This window comes from Gallus gallus, chromosome 11, assembly GCF_016699485.2.
Source record: "Gallus gallus isolate bGalGal1 chromosome 11, bGalGal1.mat.broiler.GRCg7b, whole genome shotgun sequence".
In the NCBI taxonomy this organism is placed as follows: Eukaryota; Metazoa; Chordata; class Aves; order Galliformes; family Phasianidae; genus Gallus; species Gallus gallus.
In genome coordinates this window covers 8,996,083-9,020,508 of record NC_052542.1, presented here as the reverse complement: position 1 = coordinate 9,020,508, position 24,426 = coordinate 8,996,083, and the positions used below count along the sequence as shown (strand labels likewise).

The 24,426-nt window shown below is 36.7% G+C and overlaps 1 long non-coding RNA gene across 3 annotated transcripts in view; it reads left to right on the top strand.

Annotated features, from left to right (window-relative positions):
* LOC112533279 overlaps nt 1–24,426 on the top strand; it is a 182,280-nt gene that overhangs the window by 124,905 nt on the left and 32,949 nt on the right. For all 3 annotated transcript variants that reach the window (XR_005863058.1, XR_005863057.1, XR_005863056.1), the window contains one exon: nt 16,743–16,924. This is a non-coding gene — a long non-coding RNA (uncharacterized LOC112533279). The remainder of the gene's footprint in view (nt 1–16,742; nt 16,925–24,426) is intronic.

Here is a 24,426-nt window from a genome sequence, read left to right as displayed (position 1 = left end):
CACGTACTTAGGGAGCTGAGCTAATTCTGTAGGATATTGAGTGCCTTCACTTTGAAGCTAATTGGAAATGAGAGCAATCAGTATCTAGCATGATGGAGTCCAGCACAAGGGAAGCAATACTGGAGATTTGTGCTATGGCTACCACGTTTCTGCAAGGAGCTTGACACAGTCACATAATGTAAAGTATATTCCCCAGCTGGACCTAAAACAAGCAAATTAGCTGGACATGGGATCAAGCATTCCAGTAAAGTGCCCGATTTTGTAAGAAATATATTTTCTTAAGACAACTCAAAAAAAAAAAAGTAAAACTAAGTTTCCTATCAAGCCACAATTTAAACCTACAGTTTAAAGCTATCAACTGACTAAAGAACTTTTGCCTCTTTTTTGGCATTTACTCAGAAGTGATGTGTTATATAAAAATCAGGAATTAGTCACTAAAAAGGAAGCATGGATTTGCTCCAAAAGGAAGGAGTGATTTCATCCACACAATATTATTTTTGTTTCATTTTCAGATGGTCATATAGGGGCACTTTTACATGTTGCAGGTGAACTTTTTCAGAACTTCCTTGTGCTTCCTAAAACACAATTAGAGTATACATTTTGAAAAATTCACTTGAATTTTAAAATGGGCAGCCATCTTTTGCTTTTGCATTACAGCTTGTTTCATTTGGCTTTAAAGTACTGTTCCCACTTGCTTCAGGAATGAGCAGAAAATAGATGGCGATCTGGAGCAATGCTAGAACCAAGTGATGGTGGGGAAAATTAACTGAAAACGTGGGTATGACGTGTGTCCTAAATGGAATGATAACAAATGTAAAGAAACGCATACAAAGTCAGTGTAGTACTTAAGTGATAGGGAAACAATGTGCAAGAAACTGTCTTTATTGGGGGATTCAGCTTACAGTAATTTGTAATCTACTGACTGCAATTTTTTTGCCACCTGTTATTAGGCAAGTCTAATTACTATTGTTTTTTGGTCTCTGAACAATTACATGGAGCAGATTTTTCTGCTTTTTGTGTCTTTTAGGAATTTAGATATACAAATGAAGGTCATTAGTTTTTAACTTGCTGAAGGTTTCTGCCATAGCAGAATAGATGTTTATTTCTTAATAGTTAGTTTTAATTTTAGTATATTTCATTGCAACTGATAGTAGCTATGCTATCATAAGAGGCAGTAAGACCTTTCTGACATTGATTTTGCTTGCAACTTCATCCTTATACTTGATGGGATGGATAAAAGTAATTCAGTCTCCAGGCTTGCTCAGTCCTGATCTACTATCAATTCAATTGAAATATGTCTACATAGAGTGTATTATCTTTTTTTGGAAGGATAACTGAGTGAATTAAGCACATGCAATACTTATCTTATCACTGTCCAGGCAAACTTATACTTTATTGATTTATAGTGCCCTTCATAAGCGTAAAGGTGTTCTGCACTATTTTATGCACATGGACTGCTTCAAGCACCTCTGAAATGCAGCCACTTCAGTCATTAATTTGCTTTCATACTTGATTGTGCCCATCGTCAACTGCTAGCTCAAAGCAGATTCTTTTAAAACCTTTTTCAAGATTCCTTACTGCACTCTGTGCTATTTATAAGAGATCAAATCCTGGAGTTCTCACTAATGTACTGCTTGACTTTGGGAGCACTGCAAACCTATGCATAAACATGTTGAGTGTTGGTATTCTTGTGCTTGACTGCTGGTAGCCCTGCTCTGTGCCTCCTTCCTGGGTAACATAGAATCATAGAATCACCAAGGTTGGAAAAGACCTCTAAGATCATTCAGTTCAAATGTAACGTAATGGATTTTTCCTTGCTGGGTAATGTTGGACCACAATGGGGGGCAGTGGAGGGAAGGAGATGTGTATGAGAGCTGTCAGATGAGCTGTACCCTGCAGGATCTCCAAGGGTGCAGTATGGGGTAGAGTTCCTGCATGTTCTTCCTGATTTCTTCTTCTGTAAGTGTAAGGGACAAATCTGGCTCTTGGGACGTATTTAGTCTTCATCCCAGGAAATCTGTCACTGAAGACACCGGGGGTTTTGCCTGAGTAAGTATTGAGTAAAGACTGAAGGCTTTGGCCTAACATTTATATCAAATATGGCCTTCCCAAATTCATTAATTCCTGTTTTAAAATTATATTATCCATATCTCTTTTTACTGTCCCTGACCCCTTTTGCATACTCTCACTATTAGCACTCCCAGTCACAGATATCTGGAAATGTATTCTATCATCGATAATACATTCCACCTGGCTCATATTCATAACCCGCTCCAAGGTACCGGGATGGCAAGCATGGCCATGGGTTACTAAACACTGGATTTATAAAATGTGAAGAAAGAAATATGCTGCACTTAAAAGTATCAGAGCACATTTTGCAGTGTGCTTGATCTCTCGCACGTCGTCTTGTGCCACAGTCTGCATTAAAAGCAATTAATAATATCCACTCCTGTGTGAGGAGCACTGTTGGATTTTACCTATTCTATATATTTTACTTCTCATGTGATGATGAATAAATTAATCCTATTAATATTTAATTAACTTTAAGTTGAAAGGTGACATCTAACTTAACCAATTTACTGTTCTGTAGCTGGCTTAACTTTGGATCATGTGATTTTAATTCTTTCCGTATGACCAGGTGACTTAAAAAGAAAAAAAAGGAAATGCACAGATTAATTTCATTCTTTAACCTTCCTAATGCATCTGCTTGCTTGCATCGAGTCGCAGACAGCAGATCATCACATGATTTATAGTAGTGACCGCTGCCTGCATCTCTCAGGCTAATGACACATACACTAAAGTCATTGATTTGTATGAATAGCCTCCGCTCTTCATTTATCACAATTTAATGTAAGAGTTTGCAATGCAGAAAAAAATTTCACATGGGAAGCATGGCCCCACAGGCCTGACCGCTAAGCAGTTATGAATCATTTGCTGCCTTTTAATATATAGACTTTTCTATTCCTGAAAATGCCCTGTAAGGTCGTATTTCTTTACAGAACATCACTGCAATTAAACCCCAAAAGCAGGTGTTTTAACACAAAGTATATATGAAGCATGACCAAGTTAAACCTTTGTTAGCATTTTCTCTTTCTCCTTTTTAATACACCATAAAAACCAAAGTTTATCATTGATGTAAGCAGGAACAATTCATTTAACTTCAGCAGAGCTGTATCTGTTTTTGTTACTCCAAATCTGACCCATTAAGTTTATTGATTTGCCTTAGTAATACGCAGAACTCGAGCAAGAATAGTGACCTAAGATCAGAGAAGTGTTGTGATCAAGTAGGATTTGGCAAATTGTTTTTTCCTCAAATACACATATTTTTTTAATCTCAAATGTAACTTATAAGAGAATGAATACTTTCTGAAATAGATTGCTTGGTACAATTTAGGTGAGCTGTATCTTTTTTTTGTTTTTAAATAAAAGTTCGTATGTTGCTTTCAATAGGAAATGAATATTCCCTTACTGTTTCATATAGTAATTTTAAAGGGATGTGGCAGGTCAAATGTGGATTTTAAAAAAATATTCCTATCTTATACTTCAAGGAATGCAATTCATAGCGTTAATATAAATATTCTTGAGCCCATTTGTTCTAAACGATAAGAAGAAACTGTTATTTCTTATTAGTGCTTACAAAGCAACAGTGAGGGCAAAATGTTAATTACTGATGTATTTATCATGGAGTGATATATAACCAAAAGACTACAAGTCTGTTTTCAGAATCTTAGGTAAGAGGAATGATACTAGTAATAATCAAGTATGCTATGTGAAACTTAGAAAATAAAATGTTCTTTCTTGTCATCTTATACTAGCTCTGTGAGACTGTATAATCAGTGTTAGCTGAAAAAGATGTTAAAATGTTATGTCTTTCTGAGGACAACAAGTTGTATGGAAATTGCAGGTTTTACTGTGTGTTGTCGGGGTGGTGGGTTTTTTTGTGTGTGTGATTTTTGTTTGTTTCCTTTTAAATATGAGATTAAAATCTCATGTCAGTGTTTGGGAGTTCTCTGTGCACTGTTGCTGGTCACATAATCACTGCTTTAATTAGTGAAATAGTGCTTTTGTTGCAGAAATAGGTACTGAAAAAGAAAAGGATACCTATTCTGGAAAACACATATCTTATTTCTCATTGCTTGTAGCATGGGGCACACGAGCATTGTATATCAGAAATCAGACAGAGTTCAGATGATGTATATTCTTCTTCCTCAGGTGAGAAATCATTAAATGAAGGGAAAATGTGCAATATGGCCACACAAGGGAGCCAGGTATCCCAGTCATTTTAAACTTTAGCCTTTGTTTCATAAGCATCAAATAATATTAAATACAAAAGTGGCAATATTTTTAGATGTGAAGAAAAAGTGTGACAAAGTTTCTACTGCGTGAGGCAAGTACACTGTCGAATTATTTCCCCTTAAAGATACACTTTGTATGCAAATGCATTTCAAAGACTGAAAACTATGCATTTTCTGAACTTTTCTTGCATCGCTTGGCTGAGACCACGTGTTAGAATAGCAACACTTAAAATGAAAATGAGGATTTGTAATGATTGCTCTGAAGTTTCACATTATATCTGTATATATTTTTGTATGCTTAATCACTTCTTGTTTGGCTTATTGGTAGCATAGCGTGTGGTGAAATGCAGGAAGAAACCAAGTAAAAATGGATATAAAAGAAGGTGAACTACTAATAAAGCAGGTAAGCATAGTGACATTGACTCATGTCTCCCAGAGTCAGGACATTTTTAGCAAAGATCAGTTGTTGTCGGAATAAAAAGTCATAATGGTAAACACCTTATAGGTGGGTTGAATAAATAATCTGTGATCGGTGGAATTCAAGATCATTAGTCAGTCTTTGTATATTATCAAAATAGTTGTTTCTGTACAGTATGTGATTTAAGATTTTATTTTATTTATTTTCCAGTTGAAAGAGTGGTTGAGTATTCCTGCTGCAGGCTTGGAGCTCAAAGAGAAAGTGCTCTGGCTTTTCCTCGAGCACCAAAAAGCCACTTTATGTTTGTAAGAATAGCAGTTATTGCCAGGATTTCATTACAAATTTCTACAGTGATTTCTTAAGAGAAGCAAAATGTTTCTCTTCATTCATTTCTAATACAAAGATGAAATTTATCTATGTCACGTGGATATTGGGAAGTTTAATGCTCTGACACATTAAGCATTCATGCTAAAAGTACTTTTATACACTGTTACTATTTATGTGGTAATTTATTGCCTCTGCATTTAAAATACTTTGCAATTTTAGAGTTTGTATTCAATATTTTTCAGACACAAAACTAAGATTTTTTTCAGGGTGTATGGGCACTTTGCACAGACTTCTTAGCTGCCGTACATGTATTAAGTTGTTCATATGCATGTTCATGGCAGACTGAAAAATATGTTAGAAAATTTTAGAAGAAAGGATTGAATTTTCTTGTAGTGTTAGGGAAGTTCTAACAGATGTACCGACATTTATGCATATTTTATATACCTGTTTACTCTGCCATTCACCAGGAGAATATAGTTACAGTACATTAGCAACTGCCACATCACATGGTGTAGCTATAACCTCCCGGCAAACATTTCAAGAAAAGTCCCTGAAAAATACAGATGAATTATCACAACCTGCAACATCTTATTTGCGTCTATAAATACACTGGCAAAAATCTTGTTCTCCTACTGCAAGAGAATATACTTAGAAACGGAACTGCCTAAAGGTCTGCATCAAACTATAAATGTAAAAATGAGGATAGGGCTTGATATTTTGTTTGACAACTCCTATGAGTTTGATATTAGACACCTGCTCAGTTCCTGAAAAGAAACTGTCTTAAGAGACAATGTGGAAACAGAATCAGCCTTCTGTATTTTTTCAACATCATATCCTTTTATCTTTAGTAGGAGATTCTTAACACATTTCTCAGACTTCTGACAAATAATACTAACAAAATAATGTAGAACTCCAGGACTTGGGAGATCCAAGGAGGAATCCCAGCTCTATACCTAAAAAAAAGCAGGGACAGAATTCCCTACTGACTTACATGGGAGCTGTGTCTGCATTTGTATGGGCATTTTGTTTCATTAAAAATTGTGGTTTTGTTCTGATTTTCAGAAAATAAATGTATAGATTTAATTGTATTTATTTACATTAAGATATGTATCATCCATATAGTCTTTGTAGTCACAGAGTGGAACCTGAGGTGGCCTCTCGCAATGCAGGGCCAGTCTGCTTTAAAATGCCTTCTCCAGGGCAGTCTGCATATAGGGAGATGGAACCAAGGCTGCGTGGCTCTGCCAGCTCTCCTGAAGCATGGCTGTCTGGGATTAGGGTGAGCAAGTTGCAAGGCAGTAAGATGTGAATTTGTATAGTGGAGCATGTGGTTAAGTTGTAAAAGTGTTTTTAAATTACAGTGAAGATTCAAAATCCAGATTCCAGCCTGCATCTGACATGTGTTTGCCATAGCTTGAGGGAGAGGAGCTGCAAAAGCAGCTGTGGGTTCAGGCTAAACCTGAAGCATTTGACAGTTGCCCAGGCAAGGCTTCTTTCAGCCATCATCTGTCCTGGAGATTGAGGATGGAAGTGATGGAAGCCTTTTCAGAGGGAAAATCTACCCCAATTGGATACAAGCTATGGCTGCCTTTCTTCAATAGTCTGGTTTAACACAGCCACTGCACAAGTAAGAATGCAGGTTTTGGTGTGTTTATTGTATGTGTAGTGGAGCAAGTACACTAAAGAAGTCTGCAGAAGAAGGTCAATTGTAGTTAATGCAAAGACTTCAAGCTGCTGGATAAAAACATGATAGTATTTTAGTATTTCCCTGTACTTTCCAGAAAATAAAATAGGCTCCCATTTCTAATCTTTAGTCCAGCTTTGATACCCTTCACTTTGGAGGTGTCTTGAGTTCATAGGAGTTCTGTGACCCAAGAACTTGTGTGCTGTAATGCTGCAAAAGGCGAGTTCAATTCTTGTTAGAAAACTAAAACAAGGAGGAAAAGGTTAAGAGGTTAAAAAATCAGAAAGCCTTCTTTGATTTCATTTCTTTGATATCTTTAGGAAAAAAAAAGCACAGCAGTGTATAATCCTTCATCTTCATGATGTAGCCCATGTGAATATTCCCTTTGAGTTCAGGTTCATCATGTTACTTCTGAAAGTATTTCCAGCTCTGCAGTGTAGGTAAACGTTGCTATTAGTAGTAAAGAGGATAATAGATACGTTAAGCATAGACCATCCACATTAACTTTGAATTTTTTAGCTTTCGATATGATGTTTATAATGTCCTTATTATGTTGCTATCTGACCATCATGCAACAATTATAAATTTATTTTCATTTCTTGTTAAAAATATTCGATAAAAATCTACACAAAGCACATTGTTTATCCAGGAGATCAGAATATTTTCCTTTTCATCAGTTGTATTCTCTTGGATCCCTCAGTCTCAAATCTCTCTCGAGAGAACGAACACCAGAGGGTTTAGATTTGTGTTAATTGTTTGAGACTTTCAGAAACATCTCTTATTTACTTGGTAAATGTGTATTTTCCTAAGAGTTTTTAAATTATTATTATTATTATTGTAATATTTTAATTATTCCTACAATTATTCCCACCATAGGTTCTCTCATTACTATGTGTGTGGGTACTATTGGTTTCCTAAAGCAAATGTTTGTTCTTTTTAAAATTTCTTTCTTAAATAAAAGAGCCCACATTTTAGTCCTAATTCAGACATTTGGCTCTTTTGAAGCACAGGAGAGTAGTCAGCCAGTTGGATTACCCACATGGCCATGGGCAAGTCTGCCATGCTCTTGCCATCTCTGCTTCAGTCTTGTTCTAGTGTGGTTATGCAGCTTCCAAATCGCTGTTGGCATGTGTCCAGTTGTGTGGCTCCACAGACGAGCACAGCTGGGCTGCAGCTGTCTGCACCAGACTACCTACACTTGTCCTAAGCCACATCAGTAGCTATTCAGCATCCATTGCTGCCTTAACTGCTAAGATTTTATATTTGCCCATCTGCAATATTTGACATAACGTCAAAAATATATCTTGTCATGCCTTGACTGCCTTTTAGGTTTGCCTGAGTGACAGTCATGGCAGTACATTGGCAATACATTTGACAGAAAGAGGGAAGACTTCTAAGGAAAACTGGAAGTAAACTCTGTCATGATTTCGCATTGAGCACTTTGTGGCTGTATGCAACATAAGCCAGGTAGTAAATATAAGTACTTCTTTCTTGAGTCCAGAGCAAACATTTCAATGTGATTATAATGGAAACCCTTGTTCACTCTATTTTTTTGCTAATCTCTAGCTCCTAGAATTCACAGGACTCTTGCCATATGACTAGGGATATACTGACACAATTTATGTGAATGTTTCAGCATATGTATGTTTCAGTATGCACATGTATCTCCTGCTGATTCCCTCTTTATTTTCATTTTTGAATTTGGTTAGGATCTCTTTTGGCAGTATGCAAGAAAAAGGCTCTGTACAAATCTTGCTGGATGTTCTTGAGCATCATTTTTTGGTATCTAATCTAAGTAGAGTACTTATATTTGTTCAATTCTTTTATTGAATTTGTCTAACAGCTGTTTCAAGCATTTTCCATCTTGGTAGCAAACAGGTGCTTGTGAACTATAGAAATGTACTTCAAGAACTTCTAAACAAAAATACCATTAAACAGAAGCTGATTCTGTAAATAGATCTACCACCAAAGTAACTGAAAACTAACAGTAGCTGTGTAACTGGCCCGTAACAAAATTCTTTGGGAATTCCTCTGTTAAGGACCTCCGAGATGGCATAAGCATGCCTGTTCTAGACATTCACTTGCACTTTTGTAAGCCCCGGGTTATTTTTTTCTCTGCATTACAGAAATATTCTGCTTTCTCTCTAAATAAGCTGGTCACCTTCTAAAAACATACTAGCCTTTTAGGCTCCTGGACAGTGCTAACTGGTTTACCCTGACATAACCAGTATCTCCATGCTGGTGAGGCAATGTGGATGTATGCTTGATACATCAATGGAAAAACTTTGTTCTGTTCATCATCTTTGTTCTGTTATGTTCATGTAGAATCCTGCAGCTGGGGGACGTTTGAAAGTTTCTGAATTTACTAAGACATATATTTCCCATGGTTTCTATCGACTTAATTAATTTAGTACCTAATTCCCTTTACTGTAACCCACAACCACAGAAAGAAACATGTTTCTAAGAATACTTGGGAGACTCCCAAGCTAGTCAAAGGACTAGCTTTTCCATATTCTTTCTCTAAAACAGTTTAGAACTTTGTCATAACAAATAGTATCAAACCTTTCTTCAGCTTATGTGTGCTGTAATAAATATTATAGTTTACTCTTGATGATTGAAGTTACTGAAATTGGTAATTTTATCCTCTTTGGACTTTTGTATATAACCAGAAAAGTGATAGCCGCAGCAGAACTTTCTCCCTAATACTTAGCTGTCTCAGAAACCAATTTCTATAAAAAATGGTGTCTGTACATTAATGCTATTATTAATTTACAAATTATAGAGAACGGCAAGACTATAAAAATATGTATATTTTCAGCTACTTTTATAAACAGTATCCAAGTTCAATTCATAATTATGATTGTTATCATGAGGTTTATTCATCCTTGTCTGTTTAAAAGCATTTGCAAATATCTGTAGTTTTTCAAATTTTAGTGTGAAGTACTGTTTGTCCAAAAACAGCACATCAGTGTGAATTTCTGTTAGCTAGTTGCCATTCTCAAGTGTTAAAAACTAGAATGTGACCAATTAGAAAGCAGTAAATAAATAAATAATCCAAACTCTAGGGGCATTTCTTGGTAGCTAAATCCAGGCAAACTCATCTTGTTCAGTTGTGCTTGTGACCCTTTGCTTCTTCTTCATATTTGCCAGCATTGGTTCTTGGGGAGTTGTGTGGTAGGCTAAATCAGAAAATCTACCCAGCTGAAATGCCCTCTTTTTCTTTCCCCTAGTTTGTCTTTATCAATAAACCCTTCACTTTTTCCTTCCTGCTGCAATTCTTGCCTTTGCTACCCATAAATTCCCATAATCCCCGGTATCCTCTTTTATACTTCACTGTCTCTTCAGACAGATCAGCTCCCTGATCTTGTTCGCTGCATAGCTGTGCCAGCATAACCTTGGCTTGGAGGGAGAATGAGCAGCTGGAATGGAAAACATCAAGCCATTGAGGCATGCTGCTGCCTAGTATGAAGCCACAGCCATAGGTGACTCTATGTAAATAGAAAATTCCCCCTAATGAACAATTTTGAACCAACAATATGCCAAGAATTTTTTCCCAACAAAATAAGTGCTAAGAAACTGTATGTGACAGACTTCAGGATCTGCTTGTAAGCTACCTGTGAAGGGAAAAAAAATGAGAGAAATTAACAAGAGTTATTCACAATGAATTATTTGATCCTCTGTAGTCATGGCTATTTATACGTTGCAGTCACTAAAGGAAATGAAAAACATTTTGTGTTCCTTTTCCAAGTGCTTGGGCTGTGTATCCTGCTTGCTAAAACGTATAACTAAAAATCCCAAACTGTTGCAGATTAAAAGGATTTACTGGTTTAGTAGTTGGGCAAGTGCTACAGGAATGATGAACATTGTGAAATACCATCGGTTGTTTTTGTAACAGCTGCTCAAGATATTGCCTAAAGGTTTGGAGTTCTAGTGAGCCTGGAAGTACTTAATGGTGAGTAAGAGGAGGCAGAAAAACAAAAAAGAAAAATGGAAAAAGATGTTTGGAAATTTGTTAGGTATTGCAAGATGTGATTGACACCTGGTCTGTTGATCTCTTACAAAGAGTGGAGAAGATGGATATAGCAAAGACATTTGTTAAAAAAAAAAAAAAAAAAAAAAAAAGGTAATGTATTTCTTTCATAAAATATAAATGCTGCCAAAAAATCAAACTGTCAAACACAGGCCAGTCTCCCTAGGCTGTTTGGGAGTGCCACAAGAGGTACAGCTTGTTTTGCTTTAGAAGATTGTATAACTCAGCAAAACATGGATTAGGAAATAGAACTGTGTCTTTTTCCTATAATTTTGTGTTTCTAGAATTTTAGTAGTTTCTTCTCTGTAGTCTAATATCTGACTATATCTGTCTCCCTAGTTTCTTCCAATAATCTCTTCTTTCAGTAATCTCTGCCGACTAAAATTTTTCTCTCCGTATCCATAAATTTCTTTAATCTCTTCTTCTATACTTTGCTGTCTCTTCAGCTGTCCTTAAACAGGGAAACCACGTTCATGGAGACTGGCATCATTTCCTCCAAGAGCAATAATGGGGCAGAGAAGATATGTTTCCATTGTTCAGGAGCATTAGGAAGCGGTGGGCATCCTGGATGAGAGTACTGTGTAATGAGCTTTTGAATATATTGAAACACTGTAGTCACACTCTCTGAGATAGAAGAAATCTCATCTTTCTCATCTTTCCCTTGTTATTAACAACAGCATGAGGAAAAAGTGCCCTAACCCCCAGAATGCTTCTGCTTGTGTTAATGACCACATATGACACCATCATTATTTGCTTTGCTTGCGACTGAGCCTTCTCTAAGAACTATACAGACAGACTTATGTAGCAAAATTAGCCAATTTGAAGACTTTTTCTATACTCACATTTTTTTCCCATAAAGAGGAACTTCCTCAGATTCAACCAATAGAACAAAAAAAGAACAACAACAACAAAAAAAGTATTTTATTTTCTGTCCCCTAATTCTCTGTTTTATTAACCTGGAATAGGAAGAAGCTCATTGCCACTTCGCTCTCCAATATTAACTAGCATGAAGGTGGTAAGAAAGTGAGTTAATTGAATGAAGGCTACAGCTGAGCTGAATAACGTAACACACCTACTTTTACTGTTTGTTAGACTTCTTGGTGCAAAGGTGTTTTTTGCCAAAATGGTACATATGTTTTAATCTTATTTCATAGAAATATGGGAAGAAAGATAAACCACAATCAGCATCCATGGCATGTGGTGTTGGTCCAGGGAACCAGGTGTGCCCTATGATTGAACAGCATGTGCACAGTGCTTTTATACCTGCTGAGGAAAAGTATGGAAACCATCCAAAGCTAGAGCAGAGACGTTATTCAGCGTTTTCCACATGAAAAATTCACCGACTTAGTGGCATTGCCATAGCTGTGTTCTTGTTGCATCACTCTACCTCACTGTATATTTTCCCGAACTGCAGGTAACCAACGATCTCTATTGTGATTGATTTACACATTATACATTTACTCTGCTTATAATCCTATTCTAAAATATGCAACAACATTGTTCCTGGCCAGCTGCAAGACTTGGTGAAAATTTCAGTGCCTGAGTCTGGTGATTTCTATTTCTTGTATCAGCCTTCTTAGGTAGCGGCAGGAAGCAGAATCTCCAAAACCTGTCAAAGCTATCACTCTTCTAGTTCAAATGTTGACAGCTCTTGGTAAAGCACACTTTGAACATGTCTGTTCTCTGTCACTGCCATGAGTGCAACGCATGAATCCAAAATCACAATGATTTTAGAAGCAGACAACATGAACTGCAAAAGCCAGAACCTGTTAGCATTTCCTTGGATAAGTATTTTAAAAGGGGTATTTTTGCACTAGTGTTTTTGAGAGTATTTCATGTTTCTGATCCAGAATCTCTTGTTTCTTTTGAATGTCTTGATTCTTTTCTTGATTCTTCAAATATTCTTCATTTTTTTTGTGGATTACTCAGTCTACTTCCTTAAGTTTTAAAGCCTTTTGCTAAAGATGCTGCCACAGCGTGTCTAGATATCCAATAATGTGATCAATCGCTGCTCACCTCCCACTGAGCTGAATGCCAAAGTCACAACAGATGTTGTCTGAAGGAAAGCAATGCCATTTATTATCACACTGGACGTTAAAGATAGAACCATATTTATTGTAAGAAGAATCTGATGAATAAGCTCTTGAATGCTAATGCTGTCCAGTAAAAAAAATATGCTGGAGGCCATCGACAACAATGGTAATTACTGATTTGACCATGTAGTAAAGCATTTGAAGCGAAAGATAAACCAGAAATAATGTCGATTTTGCACTCTTCTGGCACTCTGTACACTGCTCCTTATAGGCATATTACAAACATCTGTGCTGTTTTTTGCCTCATGCTCCTGAGTATTCATAGTTTCCTGACTTTTACCATATCTTCTTATGGTGGGAAGAAGTTGGTAGGTCATGAATGACCAAAGGAAGTGAGTTCCTGTTTGGTTGAGGAAGCAAGATTCTGTCATTTACTGCCTCACAAAGGTGGGTTTTTCAATCTAGGCCCAGTGATCTATCATAGTAGGTTAGTAAATACAAATACTTACATTTAAGAGCCAATACTAGAATTTAATGAACAGGAATAATGTCTAACCATGACAAAGCTGCATTTTTTGAGTTTCCAGAGTTCTGTGTAACTTGTTTCTGGTGTTGCTGAGCTCTTGTTCTCCATACCTGGATATATTGAGTGTGAACATGCTAATGATCAGATTTAGTTTGCTCACTTTTTGGAAAGAGGGCAAATTTAATTTAACTTTGAACTTTCAGAGCACAGAGGTACTGGGATAATTTTGCTTTGTGGGCAGTATACTCCTAGGACAATTTTGTTGAAAAGAGCTGAGATTTGCCTAGAAGTTTAAAGGATCTTTTAAACTACTGTCCATTCCATTCCTGAAGATTTAAAGCATTTTCATTGTGGCTGTCTGTCTAGGCACCAAGTTTGAAATTCATGTTGGCCACAGCAAGGAGCAAGCTAATGTCCATATTAAATTATTTAACATCGTGGATTTATTGGTAATAGCATTGCCATTGTTACTAAAATGTTACTGTTGAATGCAACTATCTATTGCATTACGGGTTCTGCATAGAGAATACTTCTCTCTTCGTGTATAATGCTGACTTTTCACAAACAAGATTGAAGGAAGTATAGTGGCGTTTCTTTGCCATTTTCTCTAAATTGCCTTAAAATTTAAATTAGATTGAATGTAAGCATGAAAAGAGTATCAATAGCATGTAAGCTTCTAGTGGGTAAGCAAATCTGGATATTCTGTTATGTTCAGGTGCTTACCTCTTACAAGATGATGGCATAAGTCAATTTTCAGTTCCTCTGATAGAGTAATGTTTCCCTAATGGAACTGTGGAACAACGTTAGACAGATTTCTCAACACCTCCCAGAAGGCTGTATAAAATATAGTTTCCAATGATAGTCTCCTCCAGTTTTTAATACTATCTCTTTTTCTGTAGTAATCATAATCTATATACACTGTTTTCTCCTCTTTACAGACTGATAATGAGTGAATGTTCATGTGGTCTGTTACACAACACTAAGCTCTTATTTCACTGTCTGCAGTTATGTTCAGTAAGTACAATATGAACATCATCTCAATTAACAGAGTACCTTTAGGGCTTTTCTTAGCCAACTATTCTAGCACGCTTGTCCATACTGTCATCAGCACCTAATCAACTAATGATGGCTGAAAATGAGGAAGGCCAATCCCAATAAATCCGAAGGATAGTAATTTTTCTCTTTTAATGCCCTTCTCCCTCCTTCTTCCTTCTTCCTACGGCACATTGCAGTAAATTAATGTCATAGTGGTTATTACAGTAGCGCTGCTATGGCAAGTATTCAAGCAACGATTCTCAAATATTTTACCTCAGCATTTATTTGTCCATAAAATAAAATAAGATTTATTACAGTACTCTCTGGTTTGAGGACTGCATGGACAGCAGCTGTGACAACTCCTTATCTCCACTACAGGTAAAGATATAGGGATGTTTCCCTGAAGCTAAAGAGAAACAAAAAATATAGAAGTCAGTCAACAAGGCAGTGTTACGCAAATTGGCAAAATAAATAAATATAAGCATGAAAAAAAAAAAACCTTTTTATCTAATATGAGGCCTAAGAAAAATCGTTCAGTAATTTTGTCCTTGAAAGTTCTCAGTAAATTAAAGGGGTATTCATTGCTTTGGAGATTGCTCTGTCCAAATCAGATACAGGATTTTGAGATTGAAAGATAAATGTGAGGAATTATTGTTGCAAACCCTATTCAGAGAGGGCATAGGAGAAGGAATTACAAATAGAAAAAAAGATCTTGGTCAATAAAATTTAACAGAGGTTTATGGTAAGTGTTGTTCACTTAAAAAACAAATGGTTTTGACTGTTTGAAAGGCTTCACCTTACAGAAAATGCTCCCAGACAACAACACATTAGTTCTGAAGCCAACCCTGTGGCGATATGACCGCTGGCATAGAGATATTCATATTTTCAGCTGTATGTAAATTTCTGTGTGTCATTAACATCTCTGAGTTCTGTAATTAGGTCTCTCCTGATCTGGTTATAGTTTCTGTACATTATGAGCATGTAGCCCTCTCTAGGGAAGAAGGCCAGCCTTACAGGGCTTTCCTTTTTCCACAGTTTTGCTCTTATCTTTAGCAAGTACATCCTAGCAACTGCTTCTTCAAGGTTACAGTGAGATTCCCGGTGGCAAGTATGAAAGGCTATAAAGCATTATCAATATCTGGCAGCACAAGTCTCTACCAGTATACCATAGCTGGAGCAGCTCCTTACTGTATAGACACAGTAGTTTTCTCTACCTGCAACTCCTCATTTTAAATAAATTCTCTCAGTATTTGCATTCCACAAATTGCTCTCCAATTTCCAATTGTAGTTATGATTTTATTTTTGCATATTTTTTAGTAGAAGAAACAGATATTCTTACAATGTAAAATGTGTACGTAAAAACTTAGAATGTTCCTTTCTGAATAAATATTATTTAATTAAATGAAACATATAAATGAAAATGTTTTTCCTTCTGTTCTTCTCCTAAGTGGTAAGCATCAGACAGTGCAACTACAAAGAGAAAAGTGGGTTATTAAAGGATGTTTGCATTTGGGTTAGTTTGTTCAGAAGGCCTTTTCTTGTGGTGTTACATTCAAGAAATGCTGCCCTCGGTATAAGCAGGTTCTTGGTCTGTGCCCTGGCTATTTTTTGATTTTTACTGAATGTGGTTTCTGCTTGGGTATAACAGAATATTGGATAATGAAGATAGAAAACCAATAAAGAGGAAAAAAATGTACAGAATCGCTTAGAAAGAATTCTGTGCGTAATTACTTGCATTTTTGCTAACTACTGTATAAACAACACTTTTAACAAGGCAAATTGGAAACTTGAAGACAAATCTGCTTAGGGATATAGCTTCAATTTATTACACAATGATAACTGAAAACTTTGTTTCTGCTGCGTTGCAGTCAATTTCCACTGAGCTCACATTCTGAATGTGTGATTAATCATATGAGCACCCGGGTTGCCAATAAATACCAAAACCTTAAAACTATAACAACTTGCTCATTTTGTGCGGTCATTCCAAATAGCTAAACAACCAGAAATTGTCAATGTACACCAAGATCAATGCTCCAGGGTCTCTACATAAGATTGATTTCACTCTCTGAGGATTTCATCTCTCTCATCAACAAAAGCATTTTGTCCTCCCTAAATAATCCAATCGAATGCCATCCTCCTGTGGAACAGTGAAAGGTTTAAATTGTTTGGATTAATCTCTGCTTTGAGGTGGCCTGGAAAGTCTCCGCAACTTTGTCAAATACAGCCTGGAGGGAGAACTGCTGGGCTTTGATATGTGCTAAAAATAAACAAATAAGAAGAGAGTATAATAATCATGTTGTGCTTTAAATATGGTATATGTGGGAGAAAATGCATTTACAGATCCTGCTTCGAATGCAGGAAATAATAATTGTTGGTGTATTTCTTATTTCTAAGGCCTTCAAATTCCTCTTTGTTGGAGATGGGAAAAGAGGATGGAAGCCATATGGACAGACTCAGAGGAGAGGGTAAAGTGACCAGGAGAAGCCCACAGAGATCTTTCCCAAAGGATGAGTGAGATGAAACTGAAGGAATGAACTCCCATTGCCTTCTTCCTTCTGTGGACAGTGAATACACAGGTAAAGTGTAATGGAAATATGCAGATTAGCTCAAATTCTCTGCCTATATCTCCTCCAGAGGATAATTTTTCACATTTGTGCTTGGGAAAGGCCAAGCAAAACTGTTGGTTCAACATAAGCTTTGCAAGCGGTAGGATAAGTTACAGGCAGACAATATGACAAAGACCACAGATAACTGCATTCCATAATTTTTGTCCATTATGCAAAGCAGCCCTTCCCAATCTGCATAAATCATTGTAAATTGGATGAATGGTGACTTTATGATCTTTATCCAGCGTTTTCTGGAAGGAGGGAACCAGGATCTTAATCAATTTACTGTTTGCTATAATTGGGGTGCAGTAAGTAGATCAAATTCTATCCCAAGTTCATTTGAAATTGCTTAATTTCTTTTTCAAATGTTTGATTCATCTGGAGGTGTTGGCTAAGAGCTCTGGTGACTTGCACCCCTGTCCTCACAGCAAAGGATGAGGGTCAAACTCCACATTAACTGTAGCCACTGAAAACATTTGGAGACATAAGTCTCCAGGCACGTGAGCAGGCAAGCCCATCTGGTAAACTGCAATTCCTGGAATTTTGTGCTTAATTTCCAAAGCAGGTAGATTAGTGTCAATCTTAGTAGATTTTCAGGATTGGGATGAACAATGGGTGTTTAAATAACTGATTACTAAATGAAGGCCACACAAGCCAAGCATGATTTGCTTCTGTCTTGGACCGATACTAGCTCAGAAATCTTGAAAGCTCAGTGCTGAAATCCTATGTAATATAGGCTCTTTAAGTGGAATAATTTTGAATTAGGCTAGAGGTTAGGTTGTCTTGGTGTCAAAGATCAACACCGAAACAGTGAATTAATTGGCTTTGAAGGAACTGAATATTTATAATCAGACAAATAACAGATTGCTCTGTAAAATTTAAATATACTTACAGTGTCTGTGGTCTTAGCTTTGCTTTGCATGAAGCATAAACTCTTCTGCTGCAAATATTTCTCTTTTGTAGATCTGTACAACAAATCTTACCAATGTCATTGTACATATCATACCAGTGTACATTCACTTTGAACACAAAAAATATTTTCAGTAAGTTGAAGCATTAAGTATTCCTTTGTAAGCATTGAAAAGATGGGAGTTGCTTGGAAGAGAAATGACTGAAGGAAGAAAATATCACTATTCTACAGTAACCTAAAAATAGATTCAAAGGGGCATGCCTACCACTCTCAGGAGTACATATGGATTTCTTGCTGACATTAGATTCTCCAAATTGAATGTCAGACTTGCCAAGAAAGTGGGGGTAGGGAGGAGGAAAGCTAAAATGTTGTTATTATTAGAAGAGCAAGATGAAGCATCATGATTACCATTAGGAAAACCTGTAAAACATATCTGTACGTTATCCTGGAGCAGGTAGAAGTGTCACACGTGAACAGTACTTAGGCAAAAATACTGTGATATACTCTTATATCCCAAGGGCTCTATCTACTTAACAAGAAGATCTTGTACAGTGTGCACACACCAGAAATTTACAATTTCCTTGAAGGGAAATAAGTATTTTCAAGATTCTCACATACCAAAGAACAAAACAAGGCATTGTTTGTGTCTGTCACTAAATGGCGGTGCCTGTAAGTCCACCTGTAGATTTATGAAGCAGATATGTAATGATTTAATAAGTAGATACATAACATGGAAAGATTCCATACATTTTAAACAAATGCATAAGTAAATATTCTGTATCTATTTTGTCTTTTTTTGTTGTTAAGTGAGATCAGAGTGAAAGAAAGAATAAGGTTAAGTTTATTCATATGAAGTCATGTGAAGGTTGCATCAGAATGACTAAAAAATCTCCAAACACCCATAGGATCCTGGTAGTAAAAATACTTCACAGTTGTCAGACCTCTGTCTTGAGCAGTAAAAACTAGTGAAGGAAGAGATGTGCATTTATCATCCCTCCCCGTTCTTTTTACTTTGGATTAAGTAAGTCTCAGATAATGCAACTGCATAAGGTTGCGGTAAAGCTTAAGCTAGCAGATGAGCAATTATGTATATAAATCTAAATTAAAATATTATATAAACATCCATGTATGAGTAATATTATACCTTTATTAGGAACTAAGTAAAATCAACAGGGAAAAGAATTTTGGGAAAATCTGAAATACCTTGTTACAACTAATAAAACAAAGGAAGATAGAGAAAATGTCTATGAGGTACTAGGAAATTGACAGGAATTAGTGGGAAATCATACTATCAGCACCAAACAACCTAGAAATGCTACTTACACAAGATAAAGCACAATTTGAGACTACTTGACTATCAAAGAGCGCATGCAAGAGTTGGGCACGTATATGTGTGATTAGAGAGTCAGGATCTAAGAACCAAGCATTTGGCTTTATTTTTTAATCATGTAAAAATTAATTTTAGGAAATAAATTTTCAGAAGGCAAACTCAGGAATGCTAATTGTTGAGAGTTCCCTTATGTACTCCAGTGTGTTAAAAGATTCAGTGTTTCATATGTTTACGATCAATCCCATTCAATGAGAAATGAATGTTGTGGAAAGGAAGAGGAGCACATTGGTCTTGTGCCACTTGGCCATGTAGCCAAAAGTAAGGCATATTGCGGGAAGGCTCAAGGAAGCAAGGATTGGCATCCCTGCAGCTGTGGCTGTTGGAAATGGATTTGTGCTTGCATGTTCTCGATGGGCATCTGGAAAAGTAGGAAGGAGTAGAACAATATTTGCATTTAGTTCTACTTGAGCTCAGCAACCACTGTGTAGGTGGCAAAAGGATGGCGTGGTCATGCCAGTTGCTGTTCAGATCGGCACAGATGGCAGAATCCCACTAAACGAAGCTGATCTGTGTGTACTGAGCTCTGACAGCAGCCTCCTCAGAGTCTGGTAGTGCTTTACCCTTTGCCAGAGGTGAGCACACATGAACTAAATGAAGGAGGATGTCCCGTACATGAGGAGTGGCAGTATGGCATGTTTCACCAGGAGTTGCCTTTTGGTCTTCTCCCCTTCAAGGGTAATGTTTTCTCCTGTTGGGTCTCTTTGGCCTCATCAAATATCCACACGACTGCCTTTCTTCATGCTGAAACAAAGGCTCATTGCAGCCTGTCTATAAATAAATGACACACAGGCAGGAATGAAAATCCTAATGTGTGGGGCCAATATCTGGAAGTGCTTTCCTTAAGTCTCCTCACTTATGTAAGTAGTTCAATTAATTTGAGAATGAGCCGAGAAAATTTGACTACATTTCTTGTGTAAGTATATCCTTAGACACCCCCCCGCCCCCCACTTGCTATGTTCTTGCGGTTCCTAGTATACCATTCTTAAGCAATGACTTTGGCTTTCTCTTCCTGAGGTTACATTCCTTTTTGGAAAATCGCTTAAGACTTCATGTTCATTGTGGTTAAGCTGAGAAGCAGATAAATGCATAAGCTAATGTCCCAATCAGCAGCTGCTTTATGACTGTACTCCATTTATCACATTTGTCCATAATGTTATTCTGTTCATTTTCCGGTATGGAAAGTAGCAAAGAGAGGCCCTCATCCTACATTTGTCCATATGGGCTCCATAGCCTGCGCTGGGATTTTATTATTTCAGTAACGTTGCCAAGTGCTATAAACAGCCAAAACATTTTGTGTGTGACATTTTTTCAGAACTTCAGACTTTAGGTGCCTGCTTTTTTGTATGTTTTTTCCTTATTCATGGCAGTTTCTTATATAGTTAATGGTTCAAACCTTGAAAATACAGACCCTACGTCTGAGGAATGCGGTGAATTTTTTCCATCTCAGGGTGATAGCAGAGATTTGCATCTGAGATAGGAATTTTTCTCTTCTGTTACCTTTCTGTATTTCAACACTTGCTCTGTATGTGTGGCATGTACATTAAAGTTAGGAAAACACAGTAACACTTTAAATTAAGGTGATCTTTATGAATATTTTATTATTTGTACAGCATTCAATAACATGCTTGTAAAAAACTTGAAAGTATGCATTGAAATAACAGACAAACTATTTGAACAATGCGTACATCTTAAAATACTGTTGTAACAGCTTATCACCTTGCTGTGGCAGCATTTTAAGCATTTATTGATGATGCATTTTATAACGTGCCTCACAATAAGTTATTAAAGGATGTAGTGGCACCAACTAATCATTTCATAAGCATGAATAAACCATCCATACGGGGTACCTAAATTTAAAGTGCTTGTAGAAACTTGCATAAAATGTTTGGAACCGCTGACGTGCAGTATTGGTGCTTCCCGTAGTGCCAAAGTGGTGTCACATCTTGGTGCACATTGACTCCTCTGTGGAGCTGGAGTCTTATTGCTGCCAGAGATAGAGCTGGGGGCTGCACAGAAATTCCAAACACAAAATGCTGGAAATCTCTTCCAGAAGAGAAGATGAGGGAATGTATATGCAACATCCTGGAGATTTTGGTGGACCCCTAGTAGTATTTTTTCGTACCTGTTTTTAACTACAACACATCCTGTGTGTAGGAAAATGCTGTTCAGATGCAAGGTACACGTTTAGCACCATGTCAAGCAATTAAAGATCATGCATGATAATAAAAATTCAGTCACCAAATACTTAGTCTTTATATGCTAAAGTATTTATACCATCAAAATATAACTTAGAGACACATGGATAAATATTAAGAAATAAATTAGTACGCAATTACTAAAATCATTCTAAAAATTAGAAAAATGTCAGGTAATTAAAAATCGTGTGAAAAACTGCTGCAATTCTTACTGTTAACTACGATTTACTGGGAGCATTTAAAGAAATGCTAAAAAAAAAAAAAAAGTGATATTTTATTCCCCTCCCCCTGCAGATATAGATTTTATTTGACCTATTGCTTTTAAAACAGAATGGCTTAAAAAAAGCGCTCCTTACATGATGAAACTCAAAGACAAAAGAGAGAATGCAAATCATTTCTATATTACATATATGTTGCTCCATTTGGCAAAATCAAATTAGATCTTTTCATCTCCTTACTGTAGAACAAAAACAGAGCAATATTATGAAATTTTGCAGGGCTTTATTTCTACGTGTCTTTTGTGTCCAGTCTTTTAAACTCAGGTTTTTCTGCCTTTTTTACTGACAAGCCCACAATTTTCAGAAAAGAAAGCTAGCATTAATTAAGACAGTGCCAGCTGTAATTTTCTTGGGAAGTAAATTTCTGCACAACTAAAGGTTACAGAGACCTTTTCACTGTCAAAATTTACTACAGCCTGTGAATGTTAATGTTTCTAATGAAGACATGTTCTCTGTCCCTGAACTTAAAAGTACCCTGAGAAGAAGGCAAAGAGAAAAAAAACTCTATTTGACGAATGTATCTGGAGTCTGTGCATTAATGCAGGGTTATGCCTGCTGGTGCATATTGTAATTATAGTGTTTGGATAGCCTTGTTTTCTAAACAAGGAATATTGCTATAAATTGGCAATTTTGCATGAAGAGTAGGCTTGTAGTAGGTGCCTTATGTTACAAATAAGACAGTGGTATAATAAGCATTTAACCCATTAGACTTAGGGATATTCTCTGCTAAGTCTGGAGAGGAGCTGTAACATAGAATGTGGAATGAAGAGGTACCTTTCAGACTTTATATGCATGCAGCAGCAGAGCACATTCATTATTTGTACTCCTAATGATAATTTCTTTCTTCATTTTAACTGGAATCAGCTGCTTCTAAAGACAAGTAACTGGCTTTGTTTTTGTACCTGTGTGTGGTTGGTTATACAGTCCTCAGCTACGGATAGTAGTACGGATTTTTTTGTTGTTCTGTGAATGTGCAATATTTTCCCCCATTTTTCCTCTCAGTATTTATTGCCACGCAAAGTGGCAAATAAAAATAAAACTTCAACATTATTGAAAAAGTGTTTTTATTCAATTCTTGCTGCCATGTATTTTATAGTATATTTTATTTTTCTGCTCTTTGTAGTTCTTATTCTGAAGCAGAATGATAGAAAGAAAGCGGCTTGTTTTGTGTGTGCCGTTCTCAAAACAAAACCTGCTGCTGTGTGAAATTACCCCTGATTGTCCATGCAGCCTCCTGGTCAATATGAGTAGAAAAACCTTAGCCTGATTGTGTTGGTTAAAAACGGTGAAAGCAAAGGCAGGAAGATTTTTGCAACATCTTAGTAATAGATCGTAATGATATGCAGGTTGTAACCATTTTTACTGCGGAGTTGTTTTTAAAAACAGAACATTAGATTGCAAACTGAGTATTTTCTTGACATCAGGTTGATTTCCTCTCTTTTCATCTACTGCCCTCCCCTCAGGACTTTAAGAGCTTGGGTTTTTGACACAAAGCTTTATGGCTAGAAATGAGCCAGCCTCTATTTCTTAGGAGAAGGCTGTAAGTATCACAGGATTGCAAGTGGCTATAGCAATTCTATCCAAAGAGCGATGGAACGTCAGATGTGTTTGTGTCAGGCTCTGCAGCAGTGGCAGAGCCTCGAAGTTCGTTGTGGAATGTTTTTGCCATGCTGTTGATTTATGTACCAGCTGCATTGATGAGGGTTGGCTTCTCATTCTGCCCATCAGCATTAGGGAATAGGATGGAGCACTGGGACAGAAACGTGGAAAATCAATGTCTTTGTAAATATCTATATGGACACCAGGATAATCTATTAAAAGCCATGACTATCCTATACCAATAGAGATATCAGATCTCATTACCCATCCAATCCCTTTTTGCAACATGTAAATTGGACTTCATTTTGACTCTCTCTCAGTCCAACACATGCACATTACTGCTGAACACCCCTTCAAGATATCTCAAAAGCATAAATTTCATGTCTTCATCAGTTTAATCTGCTACATGGTCAGTAGTTCAGAATAATTATTTAGGATCTGTTGGCTATTAAGTCAATATGCTAGCTACTGTAAATCTAGATGGCAACTTGGTATGACATAGTTAATAATCTGACACTTCACTGCAGAATGGGGCAAAATCATCACGATACCAGTAGGCTGCTAACTGTAGGCAACAGTTGCTGTGAAGAAATATTATGAAAATAATCTTTTTATGGGAAAAAGGTGTGGGTTTGCAGCATAAAATGTTATGCTTGTGTATAATTTTTGTTTGCAAGGATTCCCCCAGGATATTTGAACTTTGATTTAGGGATTCCACATAGATTTGCACAAATTTTAGTTACACTCAGACAAATCACTGGAGATCTCATAATTGCTTTTTAAAGACAACCTGTTTCCACTTGACTTAAACCTGTTCCTAATTGACTTGATCTAAGCCCAAGTTGTCCCTCTCAAGTGAAGCAAGTAAGATCTCCCATTTCCTACTTGAATAGGTTTCAGATCTAATCTTCAGTTAAAGCAGTGTAATTTGTTGTGAAGTCATGGCCTTAAAGTTCTTATTGTGAGTAAACACAGGTAAGCAAAATACAGAAGTGAGTGTTGCCATATGAAAATCATGTCTGGAAACGTGAGCTGAAGGAAGCACCATACAACCGTGTTGCTAAGCTTATGGATCCCTTACATGCTCTTAGTAACTATCC